Below are 23,623 nucleotides of genomic sequence, written 5' to 3' on the forward strand. Positions count from 1 at the left end.
GGCTTTCCCAATATCAGACAAGTAATTTTAGTGAGGTTGAGGGAGCAGACAGGGAAGGGGACCAGAAGACAGAATGAACATATCATCATCACGATCATCATCATCATCACGATCATCATCATCATCATCATCATCATCATAACGTAAGCATGATGCTTGCACATAGTTATTACTACTTAGAAGTCCTGTGAAGTGTAATTTTTATTCACACTTTATAGATAAGGACATCAGGGCTGCAAGATGTTACAAAATTCACCAAGATGTAAATGCACATTTTTAGACTCTAAATCCTATTCTGGGTCCAGCACTCTTTTTGCTATATCATTTGGCCTCATATTCTGATTAATGTCAAAAGAAAATATGGGCAGTGCTAGCATATAAACAGGTGAGGAGGCAAATGCCCAGAATCAGTATAACTTGCCCTCACAGCTCTGGATAGGATTGTTACACTTTTGTTGGAAAGACAATGTAGCTTGTAGAGTTGAGCGATTGGTAAAATGTTCTTTGAGTTGAGTGACTGGATATTGTGAACCAGTACTTAATGAATAGTTATTATTTTGAACTCTACAAATTTCCTGTAGGAGCGCGTACAACTATGGGGTACTTAAGTAGTTTTAGAAACAAAGAATCCATGTGTTTCTCAAATTATTTCTTTTCCTCCTGCAATTCTACATTTCTTTATCCTGCTTAGCAGCAGCAAAAGGTATTGTACAAGAGCACAATTTGTTATGATGTCATAGAGACGTGATCTACTGTGTAAAGGATGCTTCTGGGCTTTGTCTTTTTATAAATTTATAGTCTAGACATCAACTTAGAGCCAACAGAATGAACATGCCTAAATTAAGGGTCAGCAAACTTCTTCTGTAAAGAGCCAGATAGTAAATATTTTAGGCTTTGTGAGTCACATGGTCTTTTTAGCAGCTTCTCAGCTCAGCTGTTGTGAAGCTCAAGTAGACATAAGCAATGCAGAAACAAACAGGCATGGCTGTGTTCCACTAAAACTTTATTAATTAAATTCAAATTCCATTTAGTTTTCACACTTCATGAAGTATTATTCTTCTTTTGATTTTTTTTCAACCATTAAAAAATTGTAAAAACCTACTCTTCGCTCAAAGTTCGTACAAAAACATATAGCTGGCTGGACTTGGCTCGTGGGCCACAGTTTATAGACTCCTGGCCTCATTAGCACAGTAGGGACTTTAAGGGATTTGTACTGGATGAAAAAGATGTGGGCTTGATTGGGAGGAGGACGTTAAGACAAGAACATACCTGACTTCAGGTTTAGAGGGGACAGGGGAGACAGCTCTTCTTCAGAGTGGGCGAGCACCTCTTCCCCGCCTCCGTCATGAGCAATGCCTGTTGCCTTGCAGAATTGTTGTTCTGAACAGATTCACCCAAAATGACTCACCGGCCTGGACAAAGCTGGGGAAGATTTTCTGCCTTTTATTCAAAAAGAGTTTGGCCCACCTGCACCTCTTTTTTTTATTTTATTTTTACTTTTTTTTTACGGTACGCGGGCCTCTCCCTTTGCGGAGCACAGGCTCCGGACGTGCAGGCTCAGCGGCCATGGCTCACGAGCCCAGCCGCTCTGCGGCATGTGGGAATTTCCCGGACCGGGGGCACGAATCCACGTCCCCTGCATCGGCAGGCGGACTTTCAACCACTGCGCCACCAGGGAAGCCCCACCTGTGCCTCTTAAATTAAGATTTCCAGAGCTCAGGTCTTTAAGCCTCTTAACATGGTTTACTTCTTACACCTTTTATCAGCATAGAAGAAGAGCTGCTTTTCTCATCTTTTCTTGTAAAACCCTATTCCAAATGTACAAGGTACTTTATTCACATGATGCTTCATGGCTATTTCCGGGCCTCTGATCACAGAAGCACAGAAAGTTATAGAAAATTTAAATGGCACCCTGTTAAGTGTGGTGGGCAGCATTTGACAAGACATAGATAATCTGGAGTTTCAGAGATCTGATTTGAATTTCCTGTCTGCATCCCTCCCTGCTTTTTTTTAAAATTGAGGAATAAATTATATATAGGAAAATTCATTCTTTTTGGTATACAGGTCTATGAAATTTGACCAATTCATGTACCCACTGTGACATATCTGTTTTGTAACTATCATGACAAACAAGATATAGAATATTTCCATTACCCCCCAAAATTTCCTGGTGCGCCTTTGTAATTATCCTCTCCCCTAACTCCAGCCTCTGATAAACACTGATCTAGTCTCTGTACTTTTCCCAGGATGTCACATAAATGGAATCATATAGGATGTAGCCTTTGGTCTGGCTTCTTTCATCTGGCAGAGTGCATTTGAGATTCATCTGTGTTGTTGCCTGTATCAGTAGTTTGTTCCATTTTATTGCTAAGTAGATTTCATTATATATGTGTACCAGTTTGTTTCCTTTTTTTTTTTTACATTTTATTGGAGTATAATTGCTTTACAATGGTATGTTAGTTTCAGCTTCACAACAAAATGAATCAGTTATATATATACATATGTTCCCATATCTCTTCCCGCTTGCATCTCCCTCCCTCCCACCCTCCCTATCCCACCCTTCCAGGCGGTCACAAAGCACCAAGCTGATCTCCCTGTGCTATGCGGCTGCTTCCCACCAGCTATCTACCTTACGTTTGGTAGTGTATATATGTCCATGCCTCTCTCTCGCTTTGTCAGTTTACCCTTCCCCCTCCCCATAGCCTCAAGTCCATTCTCTAGTAAGTCTGTGTCTTTATTCCTGTTTCACCCCTAGGTTTTTCATGACATTTTTTTTTCTTAAAGTCCATATATATGTGTTAGCATGCGGTATTTGTCTCTCTCTTTCTGACTTACTTCACTCTGTATGACAGACTCTAGGTCTATCCACCTCATTACAAATAGCTCAATTTCGTTTCTTTTTATGGCTGAGTAATATTCCATTGTATATATGTGCCACATCTTCTTTATCCATTCATCCGATGATGGACACTTAGGTTGTTTCCATCTCTGGGCTATTGTAAATAGAGCTGCAATGAACATTTTGGTACATGACTCTTTTTGAATTATGGTTTTCTCAGGGTATATGCCCAGTAGTGGGATTGCTGGGTCATATGGTAGTTCTATTTGTAGTTTTTTAAGGAACCTCCATACTGTTCTCCACAGTGGCTGTATCAATTTACATTCCCACCAACAGTGTAAGAGGGTTCCCTTTTCTCCACACCCTCTCCAGCATTTATTGTTTCTAGATTTTTTGATGATGGCCATTCTGACTGGTGTGAGATGATATCTCATTGTAGTTTTGATTTGCATTTCTCTAATGATTAGTGATGTTGAGCATTCTTTCATGTGTTTGTTGGCAGTCTGTATATCTTCTTTGGAGAAATGTCTATTTAGGTCTTCTGCCCATTTTTGGATTGGGTTGTTTGTTTTTTTGTTATTAAGCTGCATGAGCTGCTTATAAATTTTGGAGATTAATCCTTTGTCAGTTGCTTCATTTGCAAATATTTTCTCCCATTCGGAGGGTTGTCTTTTGGTCTTGTTTATGGTTTCCTTTGCTGTGCAAAAGCTTTTAAGTTTCATTAGGTCCCATTTGTTTATTTTTGTTTTTATTTCCATTTCTCTAGGAGGTGGGTCAAAAAGGACCTTGCTGTGATTTATGTCATAGAGTGTCCTGCCTGTGTTTTCCTCTAAGAGTTTGATAGTTTCTGGCCTTACATTTAGGTCTTTAATCCATTTTGAGCTTATTTTTGTGTATGGTGTTAGGGAGTGATCTAATCTCATACTTTTACATGTAGCTATCCAGTTTTCCCAGCACCACTTATTGAAGAGGCTGTCCTTTCTCCACTGTACATTCCTGCCTCCTTTATCAAAGATAAGGTGACCATATGTGTGTGGGTTTATCTCTGGGCTTTCTATCCTGTTCCATTGATCTATATTTCTGTTTTTGTGCCAGTACCATACTGTCTTGATTACTGTAGCTTTGTAGTATAGTCTGAAGTCAGGGAGCCTGATTCCTCCAGCTCCGTTTTTCGTTCTCAAGATTGCTTTGGCTATTCGGGGTCTTTTGTGTTTCCATACAAATTGTGAAATTTTTTGTTCTAGTTCTGTGAAAAATGCCAGTGGTAGTTTGATAGGGATTGCATTGAATCTGTAGATTGCTTTGGGTAGTAGAGTCATTTTCACAATGTTGATTCTTCCAATCCAAGAACACGGTATATCTCTCCATTTATTTGTATCATCTTTAATTTCTTTCATCTTTAATTTCTTTCATATTCTCCAATGGAAGATATTTGAGTTGTTTTTGTTTTTCAATTTTGACGATTCTGATAGGTATATAGTAGTGTCTCGTTATGGTTTAATTCACATATTCAAATGACTAACAACGTTGAGCATCTCTTCATATGTTTATTTGCCACCCACGTGTCTTCTTTGGTGAAGTGTCTGTTCAAATTTTTGGCACGTTTTTAATTGAGTTGTTTGTTTTCTTGCTATTGAGTTTTGAGAGTTTTTTTTTTTTTTTAATACTCTGGGACAAGTCCTTTATCAGATAGTTATGTGTTCTAGAAATATTTTCTTCCAATCTGTGGCTTTTCGTTTTCTTAACAGTATCTTTTGCAAAGCAAAATAATTTAATTTTGATGACATTCAGTGACACCCCAGTAGCAAGAAGCACACATAGTGCCCAAATCTATTCTCCAATAACAGGAACCAGAATTCCTTAGAGATATGTCTGACTCCAGGACTAGGGCAGGGAAGATAGAGGAAGAGCCGAAACATCTTGTGGTGTCAGAAAATAAAAGTGCTGAAAAATCATGGGGATGTGTTGAAAGGACAGGAGAGTCAACTTGAAGGAACTCTCCATGGCCAAATCTGGGAAAATATGAGCAATAAAACAATAATGATAGTAATGGATTATAACCTATAGAATAAGATAAATATCCATGAATTCATACTGATATAAATAAATAATTGGGTAAAAAAATAAATGAAAGAGGCAGAAAAGTTCTGTTTTCGATAGAAGTTCAATAATAAATATAGGGACTTCCCTGGTGGTGCAGTGGTTAAGAATCCGCCTGCTAATGCAGAGGACACGGGTTTGAGCCCTGGTCCAAGAAGATCCCACATGCCGCAGAGCAACTAAGCCCATGCGCCACAACTACTGAGCCTGTGTGCCACAACTACTGAGCCTGTGTGCCACAACTACTGAAGCCCGCACGCCTAGAGCCCATGCACCACAATGAAGAGTAGCCCCTGCTCCCCACAACTAGAGAAAGCCGGCACACAGCAATGAAGACCCAACGCAGCCAAAAATAAATAAATTAATTAATTAAAATAAATAAATAAATATAGAAAGAATGATGTAAATAGAAAATCACCATTTGGCAAAAGCTATGCAAATAATTGTTTTAGGCAAGAATTATTAATGGATGTTAAAATTAGTGGATGAAAGTTTGAGCAGAAATAAGATATTTGCATAGTTTCAATGTATCTCCCCCAAATATTTAGTAATTACAAAAGGAAAAATAGTAGCTTTACAGTGGAGAAACATGGCAGATACTACCTTAACCAAGTTAACCTCATTGGTAATGGGGTTAATTGACATCATGTGCCTCCTGATATGATGCACTGAGAAGGGTATAGCATCGTGTCTATGATTTTCTTGCCAAAAATGCATAACCTGAATTTAACCATGAAGAGCCATCATTCAAACTCAAATTAAGGAACATTACATAATATAACTGGCCAGTCCTTTCCAAAGGTGTCAAAATCATGAAAGACAAAGAAGGATTGGCAAACCATCTCAGGCTGGAGAAGACTAAGGAGTCATAACAACCAAATGTAAAGGAGGATCCTGGCCCAGAAAAAGGCCATTAGTGGGACAACAACAATACAATGAAATCTGAAGAAAGTCTATGGTTTAGTTAATAGTATTGTACCAATGTTAATTTCTTAGTTTTGACAAATGTACCACAGTTAAGTAACATGTAGTATTAGGGGAGCTGGATGAAAGGTATATGAGGACTGTCTGTTATCTTGGCAACTTTCTGTAAATCTAGAATTATTTAAAAATTAAAAACAAAACACCAGTGGAAAAGTAAGCCAAAATCTTTAAAGTAGTCACATATAGGAGTAAGGAAGAAACCAAGTAGAAGAGATAGGGATAGGAATTGGGCTTTCTGATTTAATACGTTTTGCAGATTTGACTTTGCAATCATGTAAACACTTTACATAACTCTAAACAAAATTAAATTTAAAAGCATTTCCTAAAAATCAAAATGAAACCAACAAATCTAAAGGTACAGTAAGTTAGCGGCAAAAGTACAGAGGGAAGAAATATTTCACATGACTTTAAACCACAGTAATTTGACTATATATTCCTAATGAGATATACCCTATGGACACAAAAAGCTGAAAAACTCAGTTGTGGCTCACGGGCCAGAGCTGGGTCATACAGCAACCCAAAGCTGCAAGGGAATATGGGAAGGCATTTGACTTTCCACTCTCTGTAGTATAAGGCAGCAAGGGAGAATGGGGCTGGGGACGGCTTTGGGATAGCCAGTCAGCAGTACCAGCCATTGATCGCTATCTGCTAGGGCCATCGCCTCTCTGTTTCCACTTACCTTGGATTGGGGTAATAAGATCTTTTCCTGATAGCAGATAAAATGGTAGCGGGCAGCAATCCTTCTGCCTCAAGTATTCTGCCAGCTTACTGAGGTCGGGGTTGCTGCCTTGACAGAATTGAGTAGCAAATCTGGAACCATCTCTTCTCTGGCCAATGCAAGAGAAATTCCAAGTTTGTTATCAGTGGTAACTACTGTCTCATCTCCAGGCTAACAGTGGAGCACTGCTTCCATCACTTATTTTTATGCTGAAGAAAATGGTAACCATGCTCAGACACTCTTACATTCCATAACAAGACTTGTGATTTTAAAAGAAAGAGTAATAGAAGCCTAAAGTCTGGAAAGATGCACGATGTGTAAATTCAGCCATCATTATGCAAATGGATATACACATAATAAATCCAGAGATGGCTGACTATATTTTAGAAATATTATAGGCCAATTATTTTGACAGCCTGCAGGAGGTAGGTAAATTGTGAAATACATGTTACAGTATACAGAGTAGCTTGTTAACAGGATGTCTTTTGCTGGAAAATATTTTAGCAGAGAAACCATCCATCTGCACATTCCCAGCTTTGTTCTCCTCCTTTGACTTCACAGATATATTTAGTATCATGAAGAGAAAATAAAAAAGGAGGAAGCCTTGTGTGTTTGGATAGAGGCTTGTGGTAGTTTCATAAACCTTGTCTCAATTTGAAACTTACAATAAGTCAGTGAAATATTTGAACCATAGCTCATTTTCCCATTTTATAGATAAACAAGCTGAGGTTCTTGGAGTTTTCGTGATTTGCTTAAGGTCAGGTAGGAGGCAAATTTGGAATGGAACTCTATATCTGATTAGTGTCTTTTGCACTGTAACACTTCCCCCTTCTTTCACTCTCTTCACTGCAGATTGAGCTAGTGTGGGATACTCTGGTGCCTTCAGATGAGTGACCAAGGGCACACGGGGGCTCCAAGATTATTGGTTGCATTTCCACAGGCCAAGTGTAATGCTAAAAATAAAAGGTGCATTTTTAGCTAATGTCTGGGTTAAAAACACATTAAGTGAACAACAACCAAATCTCCCAAGGCCTCTGCTATCACTACCAGTGTTTCACCAGGTGGCTGAGGGGACAGCATTTCTTATTCAAAAATGCATGTTAATGGCAAAGTGTCAGAGTGTCAGTGTATGAGAGTCAGATTACTGATTTGTTGGGTAACCAATCACTTCTCCTGTCTGGGCCTCAGAGTAGATTATTTCTCGGGTTCCTACATAGTTCTACTATTCTGTAATTTTTTGCATGGACTTGCAGTGCAGAAGAGAAAGTTCTAAACCAGGGGAATGTTAAGAGGTCAGCTGTTATGCCATAGATTTCTTTCTGGACATTTGGACCTACAGAGTTGAAGGACTGACAAGAGAATTCCCGACTCTTAGAAATTGCAAAGTGCAGAAAAGTTGAATTAATGAAGATAACAGCCTCGTTAGGAATTTTAAATGATGCACTTAGTGCTTTCTCTGTTAGCCTCTCAGAAGCGTCGTAAGTGTTTTTATGAGAGCAAAGAATGACATGGCGAAATCTGCTACCTAAGGACAAAGCTGGATGTGGGTAGAATGATACTCTGGCAGACATGGTAGCCTGATGGCAGTGGTTCTCAGTTCTGGCCACATCTCAGAATCACTTGGGGGACTTTTTAATATTTGTAATTGAAGTTTAAAACAAACAAGTAAATGGACACACAGAGCAAAAATCTTAAGTGTACAACATAATGAATTTTATACATGCATCCACTTGTGTTATCATTACTCAGGTCAAGATATATAGATCATTCCCAACACCTCAGAAGAACACCTCTTGTTCAGCGCCCCACTCCGAGGGTTACCACTCTTCTGTCCTCCATCACCATAGATGAGTCCTGCCTGTTTTTGAATTTAATGTAAATAGAATCATATAGTAGATACTCTTGTATCTGGCTTCTTTCACTTATTTCATTATGAGTGAGATTCATCCATGCTGTTGTGTGTATCAGATGTTTGCTCTTTTCCATTGCTGTATAGTATTCCATGGCATGAATCTACTACATTTTATTTGCCCATTCTGCTATAAAGTTGGCCCTCCATATCTGCAGGTTCTGCATCCACAGATTCAACTGATCACGGTTCGAAATTTTTTTTTTTTTTTTTTTTTTTTGCGGTACGCGGGCCTCTCATTGTTGTGGCCTCTCCCGTTGCGGAGCACAGGCTCCGGACGCGCAGGCTCAGCGGCCATGGCTCCTGGGCCCAGCCGCTCCGCGGCATGTGGGATCTTCCCGGACCGGGGCACGAACCTGTGTCCCCTGCATCGGCAGGCGGACTCTCAACCACTGCGCCACCAGGGAAGCCCCTGTGTTCCTCTTTTGCTAGTTGTTTGGCATAGGGTGTCCAGCACTGTCGCTTGCTGGTCTTTGAGTGGAGCTGGGTCTTAGTGTTGAGATGGAGAACTCTGGCAGAGCTTTCGCCGTTTGATATTTCCTGGAGCCGGGAGGAAATAGGTATCATTCAGAATCTTGCTTGGTGGTTCTGATGCCCAGTGAGAATGAGGATCTCTGTGGCCCAGCCTTAATGCCCAGGCATGTATCTTTGTGATCATCTCAGCCCAAAAGAGTCCATTTATTGTCCAAAATAGGGAAATCATTCCTTGTCTGTAGATCTGAGAAGGAGTGGAGATTTGCTCTCTGGGGTTTGCCTCCTAGTTCTTTTCTTTTGCTATACTCATCTGAGATCACATTTACTGCCTACTCCTCCCCAAATGCCTGAACACAGGAATGGAAGGCTTTGTCCCATGCACCAGGAAATATGAAGTGTGAGGATGGGCCATAGAGCTCTTTCAGGGCTCCTGACTGTATCCTACCACATAAGTAACCACAATCTTACTTCTCACGCTGCAGAAATTCACCTCCTTTTAGCGTTTCTCTACCTAGTTTTGCCGAGAGACTGTCATTCTCTTTTTTATGTCAGTGTTTAGAACTGACTTTGCTTAAAAGAAATTTTACAAGCAACATGGCCCATTTACTTATGGTTCATCTGAATTAATAAGAGCAGCTAATATTTATTTACCAGTTACTATGGGCAAGGCACCCTGCTATGTGCTTCTCTCAAAATAAGCCAACGAGCTCAGGAGCTATTATCAAGCCCATTTTACAGATGAAGAAAGTAAGGTTTTGAGAGCTTAAGTAATTTCCCCAAGTTCATGTGCTGATACATTATGGAGCTGGGATTCAAACCCTTGTATTCTGACTTCAGAGATGGAACTCTTACTAATTATGCTGCCTCTTCTTAACCAATCTGAGATTTTGAGAGCTGTTTATGGCCTGGACTGTAGACCTCTTTGAGCTACAGGTCTCCTGGAAAGAAGATGCCAAATAATGGTGATGTGTTGAATAATGGAACAACATGGAATAGATGAAAGGCCAAACATGGCCTTTACATCTCCTTAAAAGAGTGGCCAGTCAGCCAGAAAATTTTTCAGGAGAGGAGAAGAAAGCAAAAGGGAGCAGAAAAAGCAGTTGGAAAGTTACACAACTTTCCTTCTCATTCTCCACTCTGTGTTAATGATCTTATCCACAACTGGAACTAAAACTTTAAATGGGAACAACTGTAGAATTTTATCCAGAATAATTCTAAGCCACTCCAACTGCTTATTTGATCCGTCCACTTGAATGTCTCACAGGCACCTCAAATGTAACACTGTCCAAAATGGAATTTTTGACTCCCTCTCTTCTCCCCTCACAATCTGTTCCTCGTATAGTATTCTTTACTCAGTAAATGTCACCTCCGTCCACCATTACTTAGGTCCCAAACTGGAGTAACCTTGTTATTCCCCTTTTCCTTCTCCCACCTAATGTCATCACTAAGTCCTGTTGATTCTGGCTCTAAAATATATACCAACTGCCTGTGCTTGAGTCCTGGTTCTCCCACTGGGGACAGGTTTCTTAAACTCTCTGTTCCTTAGTTTCCTCATCTGTAAAATGGTGCTAATAGTACCTACCAGATAGGTTGTTGCAAGGAAAGTTAGCGACTATGACTCTTCTTCTCTCTCAAAACCACACTCTAGTCCATGTCACAATTCTCTCTTCCCTGGATTTCTGTAACCACCTCCTAACTGGTCTCCCCACAACCATTGGTGTCCTTTGGACCCATCATTTAAAGCTGTGGTTCTCAACTGGGGCTTTCTTCCCACCATTTGCAGCTTCCCTAGGAATTTTCGTGAGTAAAATTTCCTTCATCTCATCCCTTGTATTGAAAGGCAAACAGTATGGAAGGCGACACCACCTTTTAGCTCAGCTATCAAGTCTTTCTGAAGATCACTGACTTGTACTGAACTACAGATTTCATCATTTCCAAAGGACACATCCCCCCGCCCCGCCACACACACATTTAAACAACTGTGAAACTGAGATGTGTATTATGCCTGATAGTAGGTCATGATTTAATTGTTGTGTTTTTCTTTCTTAGTGGTATAGAAAATAGTTGTGTGTCTTAGAGTTAAGGACATCTTAGATTTGCTGAACTATAGCAATGTGAGCATTGTGCTTGGAAAATGTTTTCTTTTTTTTTTTTTTTTTGCGGTACGTGGGCCTCTCACTGTTGTGGCCTCTCCCGTTGCGGAGCACAGGCTCCGGACGCACAGGCTCAGCGGCCATGGCTCACGGGCCTAGATGCTCCGTGGCATGTGGGATCTTCCCGGACCGGGGCACGAACCCGTGTCCCCTGCATCGGCAGGCGGATTCTCAACCACTGCGCCACCAGGGAAGCCCAGAAAATGTTTTCTTTAGTCAGAAACCACAGGGTTGATGCCTGAAGGCGTTTAGGAATGAACTATAGGAAAGGGATGAGGGTCCAGGGAGAAGCAATAGTATCTGCAAGGTACCTGGGGTGGGAAGAGAATGGCCTATCCAAGAAACCAAGTGTGGTCTAGGGAGGCAGGAATGTAGAAAGCAAAGAGGATAATGAACCACTCTAAATGGATGTAAGGATTGCACAGGAATATTTATGGAAAGTGCTATGGACTTACAGGCACTATAAATGATACTTTGCTTTCATTTGTTTCCTGGACAAATGAATGAGAAAATTTATATTTCATTGGTTCTCCGACATTCATTTTTTTCCCAGTTGTTAACACCTCTGAAACTGGGGTGCATCTTATAGGCTAGGGTGTTTCATTATTTAATTGGCAGCATTCCCCCCCAACCCATAAATGCCATTTTAGAGTTGATGAAACATGGTATATAAAATCAATCGCTACAACGGACACACTGTCCCTTTGTTCCTGAGTTCTTAACCTGAATTCCTGATCTCTCATATCTGATCTATCCACTTGGAAGTTTTTTGCTGCTTTTCCTAATCCAGACTTAGATTATGGGTCATATGGCCTGATCCCTTTGTGTCTAGACCCTTGATGTCCATGAGGTCCTGTGGGGCTGACCCGAATGTCAGTTTGGGCTTCTCGAAACCTGTGTGAAAAGGAACAGATGAGTATTTGAAGTAATGAAAACTCATACAAGTATTTTTTAAAATAACTTCTTCAGATTCCAGGCTTTAAAATTTGTCCATCCAGCCAGTACTTATTTGAGCACCTATTATCTGCTAGGCCAGGGGTTGGTAATCTGTGTTCTGCAAGCCAAATCAAGACCAATGCCTGGTTTTGTAAATAAAGTTTTATTGGAACACAATCATGCCCACTTATTTACATGTGGCCTATCGCTACTTTGGGGCTATAAACAGTAGAGTTGAGTAGTTGCAACAGAGACTGTATGACTTGCAAAGCCAAAATATTTACTATTTGGCTTTACTAATATTTATAGGACCAGTTTATCCTCCTGGGGGATCAAGAGGAGCCCTATCTTAAATGAACAATCAAAGAAAATATACAATCTCATAATAAAAATGTTTCATTTTATATTGAAAAGCATACATATACCCCAGGAGAACAGGGGCCTTGTATGTCTACGTATGTATGTATGTATGTATGTATGTATGTATGACTAGTACGGTGCTTGGCACAGAGTAGGTGCTTGCGGTAGATTCAAAATGGCTTCTTTCTTTGTGACTCCTCCCACTGAGAGGTGGAATCCATTTCTTCTCCCCTTGATTTAGAGCTAGACTTAGTGACTTTCTTAATCAATAAATTGTGGTAGAAGTGATGTTCTGAAGCTCCGAGGCTAGGAAATAATACACCTTGTAGCTTTCTAAGTCTCTTGGAATGCTTACCTTGAGGGAAACCAGTCAACTTATAAGAATTCTGACTATCCTGAAGCCACCATGTTGGAGGGGCCACGTTCAGGAACTCTAGTCAACAGTCTCAGGTGAGCCTAGTGTTGTAGCTATCACTGCCAGACATGTGAAAGAAGCCACCTTGGACCCTCCAGACCAGTCCACCCACCAGCTGAATACCACTGAGTAATCTCAGTTGATAACATGAGGAGCAGAGAAATCATTCAGCTGAGCCCTGCCCAAATTCCTGACTCATAAAATCATGAGATATAAAAAATGGTTGTTCTTTTAAGCCACTAAATTTTGGGGTGGTTTGTTATTAAGAAGTGGATAGCCAGAACAATGCTCCATAAATATTTGTGACTTTGTTTTACACAGCTAGGAAAGTGTAGAATCAGGACTAGAATACAAGTCTTTTGATTCACGGTGTCTGTGATAGTATTTTCATTTTTATTGCTGTTTGTCCAAGGTTAGCAGGGTAATCTGGTTCTTCTTAGACAGACCTCTTCCAATCTCTCCCAAAGTCTGAATCAGTTAGAGGCCAAATAGCCATATGAGTAGCTTTGTGAAAGGTGATATCTAAAGACTGTGTTTCTTGGCCAGATGCTGGGGAGCATGGTGGCACTGGAGTGAACTTCACAACACACTAGGGCTTCGGGTGCACCTTGAGGTTTTGAGAGGCGCCTCAGGAGGTTTCAGTAGGTCTGCAGAATCCCAGATATGGTATATTTATATAGGAGGCCAAGCACAATAATGAAGTTCAATTTCTCTAGAAAGATTGCTTAGGTTTGAATCTTAGATCTTCCACTTACTAGTTAGGAGGCCTTGGATGAGTTATTAAACAGTTGAATCTCACTTCCCTCATCTGCAAAATGGTGATAACATCGACACATAGGTTGTTGTGAAGATTAAATGAATTAATTCATGCAAAGCAACTTGAAGATTTTTAGCACTTAGTAAACATTCTTATGAGGAGAGTCATTCTTAGTAATAGTATTAAAGATCCAACTTTCATCACTTCTCAAACTTTCACCTAAGAATTTTTTTAAACACATGACATATCCAGTTGTTCTGCAAGGACTAATGTATTGGTATATGTTTTTATTTATGGATTAGTTGGAATGATTCATGTATAGTCACTCACCTTTGGTGTGTTGTTCCATTGTACATATATAATTTCTTCGTGTTCTTGGCACACTGAACATCTGTACTTTATCACCTCACTAAAGACATTGGAATCCTTCCAGTGAATTTTTTTTTAAACTACATCATTGGCTTTCCAGTTTACTCAGCTCTTATGCATACTTTGTAAGCTCTGAAGAGCAGACACATCTGAAATAACTTTGTCTATCAAGTTTTCCGGATCTGCCTATTTTGTACCCTCAGTAGCTCAGTGGACAAGGGCAATATTCTGTCTTCATTGAACTGCACTGTGGAATGGAGCTCGACTTAATGACTTAAAGAGAACTTAGAGGGAAGACCTCACGTGCTACAGCCTCTGAGGAGCCCTTAGGGTGGTGGGCCTGCAGCTGCATAAGGGAAGGGCATAAAGGGAGGAGTATAAAAGGAAGGGGTGGCTCCCTGGTGGCAGTGAGCTGCTTGCCTAACATTGCATGTGTCCCTCTACATTTCCCTGCCACCTGTGCAGTTAGGTTGAGATTGAGTTATGACCAATAGAATGTGGGCAGCAGTGAAGTGTACCACTTCCAGGCCTGGCCATAAGGTCTCTGTATCACCTCTCAACTCTTTCTTCTCCTGTTGCAGTGGCCCTAGAAATCGTGTGTTGAGATCATTGTGTGACAAGATGGTAGCACCTCCATCAGCTTGGATTCCTGAGTTACTATATGGAGCAGAGCCCCATGAACCAGTGCTGGATTTGAAGTTTGAGAAAAAATATATCTTTGTTGGGTCAGGCCACTGAGATTGGGAGTTAATTTGTTACTTAGCTTAGCCTGACTACTAGAGCTGCAATGCCCCAGATACTCGGCTGGAGTAGAACACTAGTTTGGCACGAATGGGAAATTAACCCACCTGAGAATAACATCTAATCTCCTCAGTTCCAGTCAGTACAAGAAGAGTCTTAATTACTTGGACAAACTGGTTTGAACATGTCACTTCCCTTCCTAAAAAATTCTTGATAGATTTCATATTCATATTGTCTCCAGAATCAAGTTCAAACTGTTTAGCCTGGCAATTCAAGGCCTGCTGAAATCTGCATTTAATTTACTGATTCAGTTTTTCCTTTTAATGTCTAAGCCCCTTCTGGAAAGCACTCACCCCAACCAAACTTGTCCTACCTGGTATACCTCATGTTTAAGCCCACACTTGGGATTTTGCTATAATAGCTCTATTGATTGAGCTGTATGTTGAAATTTTACATCCTTTTAAAAAATTTTAGTAGTTTTAGGACAATCCTGCAAGAGAAGTATTATTACTCCTACTTCACACGTAAGGAAATTGAGTCATCAGAGCATTGAAGTAACTCACTCAACTCACATATCTAGGCAGTGGCTTCAAACCCAGATTTGCCTGACCCTCAAACCCATGTTCTTTCCACCATACCTCACTGTTTCCTGACTCCAGATGTTCCCCTTCCTTGGAATCCCATCTCTCAGAAGTTTCTCTGTGTAGTTATGTTCTATCTTTCCTGCAAGTTCATGTCCACTGTGAGGCCCTGTCCACTTTGCCCGCATTTGAGGATGACTTTTCCTCTATAGTTGCTTTACACGGGTGCTTTGTGCCTCCTGTTGAACGCTTGGCTTCTTATAATTTGTGCCTTCCGCACAATACCTTATATAAAGTATACTCTCAAGCATCTGCGGCTGGAGTTGTTTTAAAGGGAAGCTTACGAGCGTAGCTTTGGCTACACTTGAAAAGTTAAGTTAGATCAAGAAGGAACAGTGAGAGATGGCTCTATACTCTGTTTCTTATTCTCAGGCTTCTCATGGGAAATGGCAAAGAATCAAAACTTGTTGGAAGACTAAGGTACTGGAGAGGGTTTAAAACCAGAAATCCCTGGTGCTAAGGTCTGCAAGTGTTTTAAGGAATGTAAGTGATCATAGAAGTATATTCCAGGAACCTATGAGTTGTTAGCTCAGCGGGTGGGGCAGTGGTAAAAGAAGGTCAAGGTGTTAAATGTCATTTCGAGGAGGACTAATGAGCTTTTCTGGTCCCCGAATTCTGAATTTCTGTGAAGCCTGGCCAGGCTTGGTTATTTAAGTCACACTAGTTATTTTGTCCCACTCACTAAGATCCTGGACACAACAGGGAGTGGATGAGTGACGGGTGAATTAGTCTCATCCACCTCCCCTAGTTGATTAACAAAGCATGGCTTAAAACATGTAGCTACTAGGGCACAAGGATTATTTTGACCAGTTCCTGGGAGCGGAGCTAAAGTAGACCATATATTTGACCTGGAAAATGGCTGAATTGCTTTTCTCAAAGGATGACTTTTTTTTTTTAACAAATTTATTTATTTATTTTTAGCTGCGTTGGGTCTTTGTTGCTGTGTGCAGGCTTTCTCTAGTTGCGGAGAGAGGGGACTACTCTTCGTTGCAGTCCGCGGTTTGCAGTCCGCAGGCTTCTCATTGCGATGGCTTCTCTTTGTTGCAGAGCGTGGGCTCTAGGCACACGGGCTTCAGTAGTTGTGGCACGTGCACTCAGTAGTTGTGGCGCACGGGCTTAGTTGCTCCACATGTGGGATCCTCCTGGACCAGGGTTTGAACCCGTGTCCCCTGCATTGGCAGGAGGATTCTTAACCACTGTGCCACTAGGGAAGTCTTCAAAGGATGACTCTTCTTGAGGGCTTTTGAAGCATGTCATAATGGGGAGGGGGGCAGGCTGTGAGTATAGGGCAACGTATGGGCATGATAGAAACTTTTCTCTTCACCCTAAGTGTAAAATTCAACTGTGTGTTATTCTGCAGGTAGCAAAAGTCTTCCAAGCACTAGTCTTTCTAACTCATTCCAATGAAATTTGAATTGTTGAGTGGATCACATGCTTTGAGACTCCAGGTAGTAGGAGTGGAAGTGGGGAAGAGGAAGGGACAGGAAGTGTCATTTCTTTTGCAGTGTGCTAATTTGACAATGTTTCTCAGGTCTAGCTTATCAGCAACCACTCTAAATTGACCATGATTTTATCCTTGCCGCTCCATGTAAAGGTTTCTTTCTCAGAATTTTCAGCCAACAGCTTCCAAACTGTCATTTACAATTTACGGAAGGACAGAAGGTAGAATAGTTGTCAGCAAGCAGCATAATTATGTGCCAGGAAATGACATAGCAAATAGTCTAGACTGGCAAGTACTAGACGGCTCTTTCCCTATATTCTAGCTTCAGGCAGGAGCAGAACTATAATATCTGCTGATCTTTTTGTGACTTATTTTACACTTGGAGTTAAGATTACTAAGGAATATTTGGGCTGGAGATCAGGCAGAAATTTATTTTTTAAAAAGCAAAGCAATGGTGCTTTGTGACCACCTAGTAGGGTAGGATAGGGAGGGTGGGAGGGAGATGCAAGAGGGAGGAGATATGGGGACATATGTATATGTATAGCTGATTCACTTTGTTATAAAGCAGAAACTAACACACCATTGTAAAGCAATTATACTCCAATAAAGATGTTTAAAAAAAAAACCCAAAAACAAAGCAACGGGGAAATAGGAACTTGGAAAGTTGGATGTTATGTTATATATATTATGTTATATTATGCAGTCCTGTGCTATGGTGTGCTGTGGTATGCTATGCTATACTATGTTGTGTGTTATGTTATGTTATGAAATGCTATTGTGTAATCCAGTGGTTCTCAAAGTGTGGCCCCTGATGCAGCCAGAGCTGCATTTCCTGGGTACTTGTTCGAAATGCAGTTTCCTGTTAGCCATCCAAGACCTACTGTATCAGAAACTCTGGGGCTAGAGCCTAGCAATCTGAATTTTAATAAGTCTTCCAGGTGACTCTGATCTGTGCTGTAGTTTGAGAACCACTGGTGTATAATAGATGGCAAGTAATCCTGCCTTGTTTTACTTGTTTATCAGTTACAAATACAATTACCTGCAAAAACTAAAACCAAACCCCCCCAGAAAACCTAGCAAATAGTGACTGTGTAAGTAAGAAAGAATTTTATTATCCTCACAAAATAAGAAGTACCGAGGAAGACTTTCCAGATTATTATCCAGGGCTCAAGGATGGTGTCTAGTGATCCAGGCTCTTTCTAGCTTTCTCTTTTCCCACTCTTAGCAAGTGGCTTTGTCACCAGAGTTGCAAGATGGCTGCTGTGCTGCCAGGCATTACTCCTCTGTTCCAGGCAGGGAAAAGAGGGAAGAACAAAGGGCTTCTCCTAGTTTTATTCAGGTAAAGTAACTCTGCCCAGGGATTTCTTTAGCCTTTCTCTTGTGGCTAGAACCATGTGACGTGGCAAACTCTAACACTGGAAGTTAAATAAACGTTAGCTTTTTAGTCTTTATGATAGAGAAAGTCAAAGGAAAAGGGATGGAGGTAAGAATAGTTTGGGGGAGGCCAATCCATACCATCTCTTTCAAGTTGCAACTTATAGCTAATTTTGTTGCTGCTTTCTTTCATTCTTTCTGTTTTTGTTTTTGTTTTTGTTTTGCGGTACGCGGGCCTCTCACCGTTGTGGCCTCTCTCGTTGCGGAGCACAGGCTCCGGACGCGCAGGCTCAGCGGCCATGGCTCACGGGCCCAGCCGCTCTGCGGCATGTGGGATCTTCCCGGACCGGGGCATGAACCCGTGTCCCCTGCATCGGCAGGCGGACTCTCAACCACTGCGCCACCAGGGAAGCCCCCTTTTTTTTTTTTTTGGTTGAAATTCTTGGGGTAGGTCATGACGGAAAAAGTCCTCATATTATTATTAATAGGAAAATAGGATCAACAAATTGTCTTTCCATTTACACTTTAATTCTGAAATCTAATTCATTAAGGAAAACTAACGTTTTATGTCCGAGCAGTTATTTTACATTAGGTTAAAGGTTTGGCTGAGTTTGCCTTCTTGAGATTTATTTAATGGAAGATTTGTAAAATAAGACAAAATAAGAAATAATGTGAAATACTGGACAACTACACATATTTTGGCTAATTATAGTGGAGAGTCTGAAAATTTGAATATTTCAAGATATGCATCTATTATTTCTTTAAAATGTAAATAATAATTAGAATTAGGCTCCAGGGCTGTCACATATAATCGCTTTTTATTGTAATGAATGATAATTGACTTATTTATAGTAGGAGTTGTTTCCAAATTAGTATACCAGTGTAAAGCTATTTATATCTCTCTGCAATCCTATTTATTTCTCAACAAAGCCATTCCTCTTGTATTTTAAATAATAAATTTGCCCAGACTCTGTTCAAAATATTACCAATTTTGATTTAATGCAGCACGAGTATATGAGCTATTGTTGGACTCATTGGGGTTGCCATGGTAATTAATCATCTAGCTGGCAAGAAGAAGCTGAGGACCAGAGAGGAATCAATGTGACTAGGGTACAAGAACCTAGACATGTCAAAACAGAGATGTTTGGACACTAAGTCTTGTTATTCTTTTCACATTCTCTGTCTCTAGCTTCCAAAGCTCTAGTTTTCATTCTTCAGCAAATGTCTGTAATTAAAACAACCTCTTAGCACTCCCTTTTCTTAATCTCTGTCCTCCAGGTCAGGGGGTTGGCAAACTACAGCCAGTGGGCCACATCTGGCCCATCACCTTTTTTGGTAGGGCTCACAAGCTAAGAATGTTTATTGTATTTTTAAATGTTTGAAAAAAAATGTCATGACATGTGAAAATGATATGAAATTCAAATTTCAGTGCCCATAAGTAAAGCTTTGTTGGAATACAGCCATGCCCATTTGTTTAATGTGTTGTCTGTGGCTGCTTTCATGTTGCAACAGCAGAATGGAGTAGTTGCAACAGAGACTGTGTGGCCTGCAAAGCCTAAAATATTTACCATCTGGCCCTTTATAGAAAAAGCTTGCTGACCCTGCTCTAGATCAATCCTGATCAAGGGGACTTTGGACATAGAAAGAGAAGCTCTCTTATCTGAAATGCTAACCTAGGCACCTCTGATCAGATTTGCCTGCTTTTCTGCCATTTTTTGTAGTAAATTCTCTTTCTGCAATTTGGAGTCTTGCTTGGACATAAAAGGTAGTAGTTTATACCTATGCTATCAAAGATAGTAGATGCTAGCATGTGTGGCTTTTGAGCACTTGAAATGTGGCTAGTGCAAACTGAGATGTGCTATAAATGTATACACCAGATTTTGAAGAATCAGTACAAAAAAAGGATATAAAATCTCTCATTAATATTTTTGTATTGATTACTTGCTGAAATTATAATATTTAGGATGTATTGGATTAAATAAAATATTCACCTGCTTCTTGTTACTTTTTAATGTGCCTGCTGGAGAAATTAAAATTACACGTATGGCTCATGTTATATTCCTTTGGACGGTGCTGGTTTGAATCCTTTCACTTCTTCTTCTCTTTTTTCCCAGGAAATAGAATTTTTTCCTTCTTTTTTGGGGGTCAAATTTGTGTTTTATTTTTTCCAGCTTTATTATGATATAATTGACAAATAACACTCTAAGTTTCCATTGTACTACATGATGATTTGATATATGTATATGTTATGAAATGAGGTTAGTTAACATCACCTCACATAGTTACCATTTTGTGTGTGTGTGTGAGAGAGAGAGAGAGAATATTTAAGATCTACTCTCTTAGTAAATTTCAAGTATATAATACAGTATTGTTAACTACAGCCACCAAGGTGTATATTAGATCTCCAGAACTTATTCATCTTATAACTGAGCCAGTTTTCTATTAGCAAATCTCTACTGAGTCACTAGAAACACCGTGACAGGTACTTTATCAGAGTTCACCACCTTCTTGTTTCTCTATGAGCAATTTCTGCCGCTTTGGACAGAAAGTTGTCTTTTTTTTTTTTGCGGTACGTGGGCCTTTCACCGCTGTGGCCTCTCCCGTTGCGGAGCACAGGCTCCGGACGCGCAGGCTCAGCGGCCATGGCTCACGGGCCCAGCCGCTCCGCGGCATGTGGGATCTTCCCGGACCAGGGCACGAACCCGTGTCCCCTGCATCGGCAGGCGGACTCTCAACCACTGCGCCACTAGGGAAGCCCAGAAAGTTGTCGTCTTAACCAGGCAGGTAGACAGAGCAATTTAGTGGTGGACAAGTACCTCCAAATTTGTTGGGTCACCAGTAAAATTAAGTATTTACTGCTGTACCAGTTGTTGAAAAGTGTTATTTTTCTAAATGTCTTAATATCTTACAGCAGTTAAAAATGTTAAGACATTTTATTAACACAAGTTTTCCCACTGGTACTTCTATATTTTGCAAACGTTAAAATTACAGCATGGGATATAGAAACAAATGTAGGTTAGGGGTTTCTTTTTACAAACTTCAACATGGCAAATTAGTGGTAAAAGATTCATAGCAAAAATTTAGAATTGACTGCAAGTACCAAGAGGATGTCATTTTACCTTAATATTATACTTTCAAATTGCAAGTGGGATAACATGCTAATTATTTGATTTTTTTAAAAAAATAGACTTTATTTTTTACAGCAGTCTTAGGTTCACAGCAAAATTGAGAGGAGGATATGGAGATTTCCCATATAGCCCCTGCTCCTCCCCTACAACATGCACAGCCTCCCCCATTATCAACACCTCCAGCAGAGTGGCACATTTGTTACAATTGATGAACCCACACTGACACATCACAATCACCCAAAGTCCATAGTTTACATTAGGGTTCACTCTTGGTGTGGTATATTCTATGGATTTGGACAAATGTATACTGACATGTATCTACCATTATACTATCATACAGAATAGTTTCACCACCCTAAAAATACCCTGTGCTCCACCTATTCATTCCTCTTACTTGATTTTTAAATATGCACAACTCTTCTCAACAGTTTCATTTCCATTCAGCCACTTTAAAAAAATTTTAGTTTTCCTTATCAGTTATTCCTGTGTGTAACTTAAAGAGTCAAATACTTCCCAAGACTTATTATGACTAAATATCAGTTCCCAGCCTCTACTTCACCCCTTTTCCTTCTTTAGAGGCAACATTTTCAACTTCTTAATTTTTTTTTTTTGGTGTTTATCTCTATAGCTTTAAATAACATGCTTATATTACTACTTTTAATTTTTTTTAACTTGTAGGAATCATCTAATTATTTTTCACTATCCTAAATCAAGAATTACCTCTTTCAGATCTCTTCACCCCACCACACTCATGAACATTTCCTATACACTCATTTTCCCAGTATAATTTCATTATAATTTTAGTTAGCTCAATAATTTCACTATATAAATGCTATTCATAGCTGAACCAAGTTGAGCCATTGATAAGACATAACTAAAGGAATAGTTAGGGAATTGAAATATAGATTTAAATATTTCCCCAGAGTTCAGCTCACAGAGATAAAAAGAAGAGAAATTGTGAAATACAGGTTAAAGGAAAGTGAAGGATAGAATAAGAGTGCTCAACATATGCTAATGTGAGATTTGGAAGGAGAAAATTTAAAGGATGAGGGGGAATTAAGAGTCAGATAATGTAGACAAAGGAGGAACAATCAAATGACTAGCAGGAACATTTAAAAAATCATACTACTATCTATTGAGACTAAAGGTGAAATAAAGATTTTTCCCAGTAAAGTCTGAGAGAGTTGACCATTCACAAACCCTTAATATTAAAAGATGTACTTCTGTGGGAAATCAAACCTAGAAAGAAGAATCAGTATCTAGGAAGTCATGTTGAACTAAGAAATTGGCAAACAGGTTGGTAATTTTAAATACCCAATGACTGTCTAAAAATAACCCCATAATAATAAGAGCAATTATGACAATGGAGGGGGGTATAAAGTGGTATAAAGTATAAATAAAGTGGAATTAAATATTATATGACCTATCATGGAACATCGGGTTGTATCTATGGTGTTAAAGTATTCTGAGTACTTTGGATTGTCAGGAGGAGTCTAAACATGTGATTACACTCAAAGTATTGAAGTCAAGTAGGTATATTAAATCTTTCTACTAAAATAATTGAAATAAGATGTTTACCTTTTAAATAAATGGAAAATAGAAAAAGGAAAAAAGAAACAAAGAAAAATTTAAGTAGCTAGATCACTCAAAATAATGAAAAGAAATCCACATATAACTGTAGTAACAATAAGTATAAATGGTTCAACATTCCTCATTAAGGACAGAGCTTCTTAGATTAGATAAAACCCCAAATCCAAACTATGTGCTGTTTATAAGAGACACATATAAAGCATAAAGACACAGAAGGGTGGAATGTAAAAGGATAGAAAAGAAAAGCCAAGTGACTATTTGTTAAATAAATAATGAAAGTTCCTGGAGGGCAGAAACTGTTTTTCTCCTCTTATTAACAGACTTCATTTTTAGAGCACTTGTAGGTTCAGTTGTAGGTTCACAGGAAAACTGAGCATCAAGTACAGAGAAGTTCCCATTTACACCCTCCCTGTATTCCCACAGCCTCTCCCACCGTCAGCATCCCCCACCAGAGTGGTACATTTGTTACAATAGTTGAACCAACGTTAACACATCATTATCACCTGAAGTCCATAGTTTGCATTAGGTGTCACTCTTGATGTTGTACGTTCTTTGGGTTTTAACAAATGTATAGTGACAAGTATCCACCATTAGAGTATCACATGGAATAATTTCACTTCCTTAAAAATCCCCTCTGCTTCACCTATTCATTGAGACTATGTTTTATATTTATCTTTCTTATTTGCTACAGAGC

The 23,623-nt window shown here is 39.7% G+C and overlaps 1 protein-coding gene; it reads left to right on the plus strand.

The window, feature by feature from the left end:
- Window positions 1-23,623, plus strand: part of GRPR (gastrin releasing peptide receptor) — a 277,275-nt gene that overhangs the window by 82,659 nt on the left and 170,993 nt on the right.

This window comes from Orcinus orca, chromosome X (genome assembly GCF_937001465.1).
Source record: "Orcinus orca chromosome X, mOrcOrc1.1, whole genome shotgun sequence".
Lineage (NCBI taxonomy): Eukaryota > Metazoa > Chordata > Mammalia > Artiodactyla > Delphinidae > Orcinus > Orcinus orca.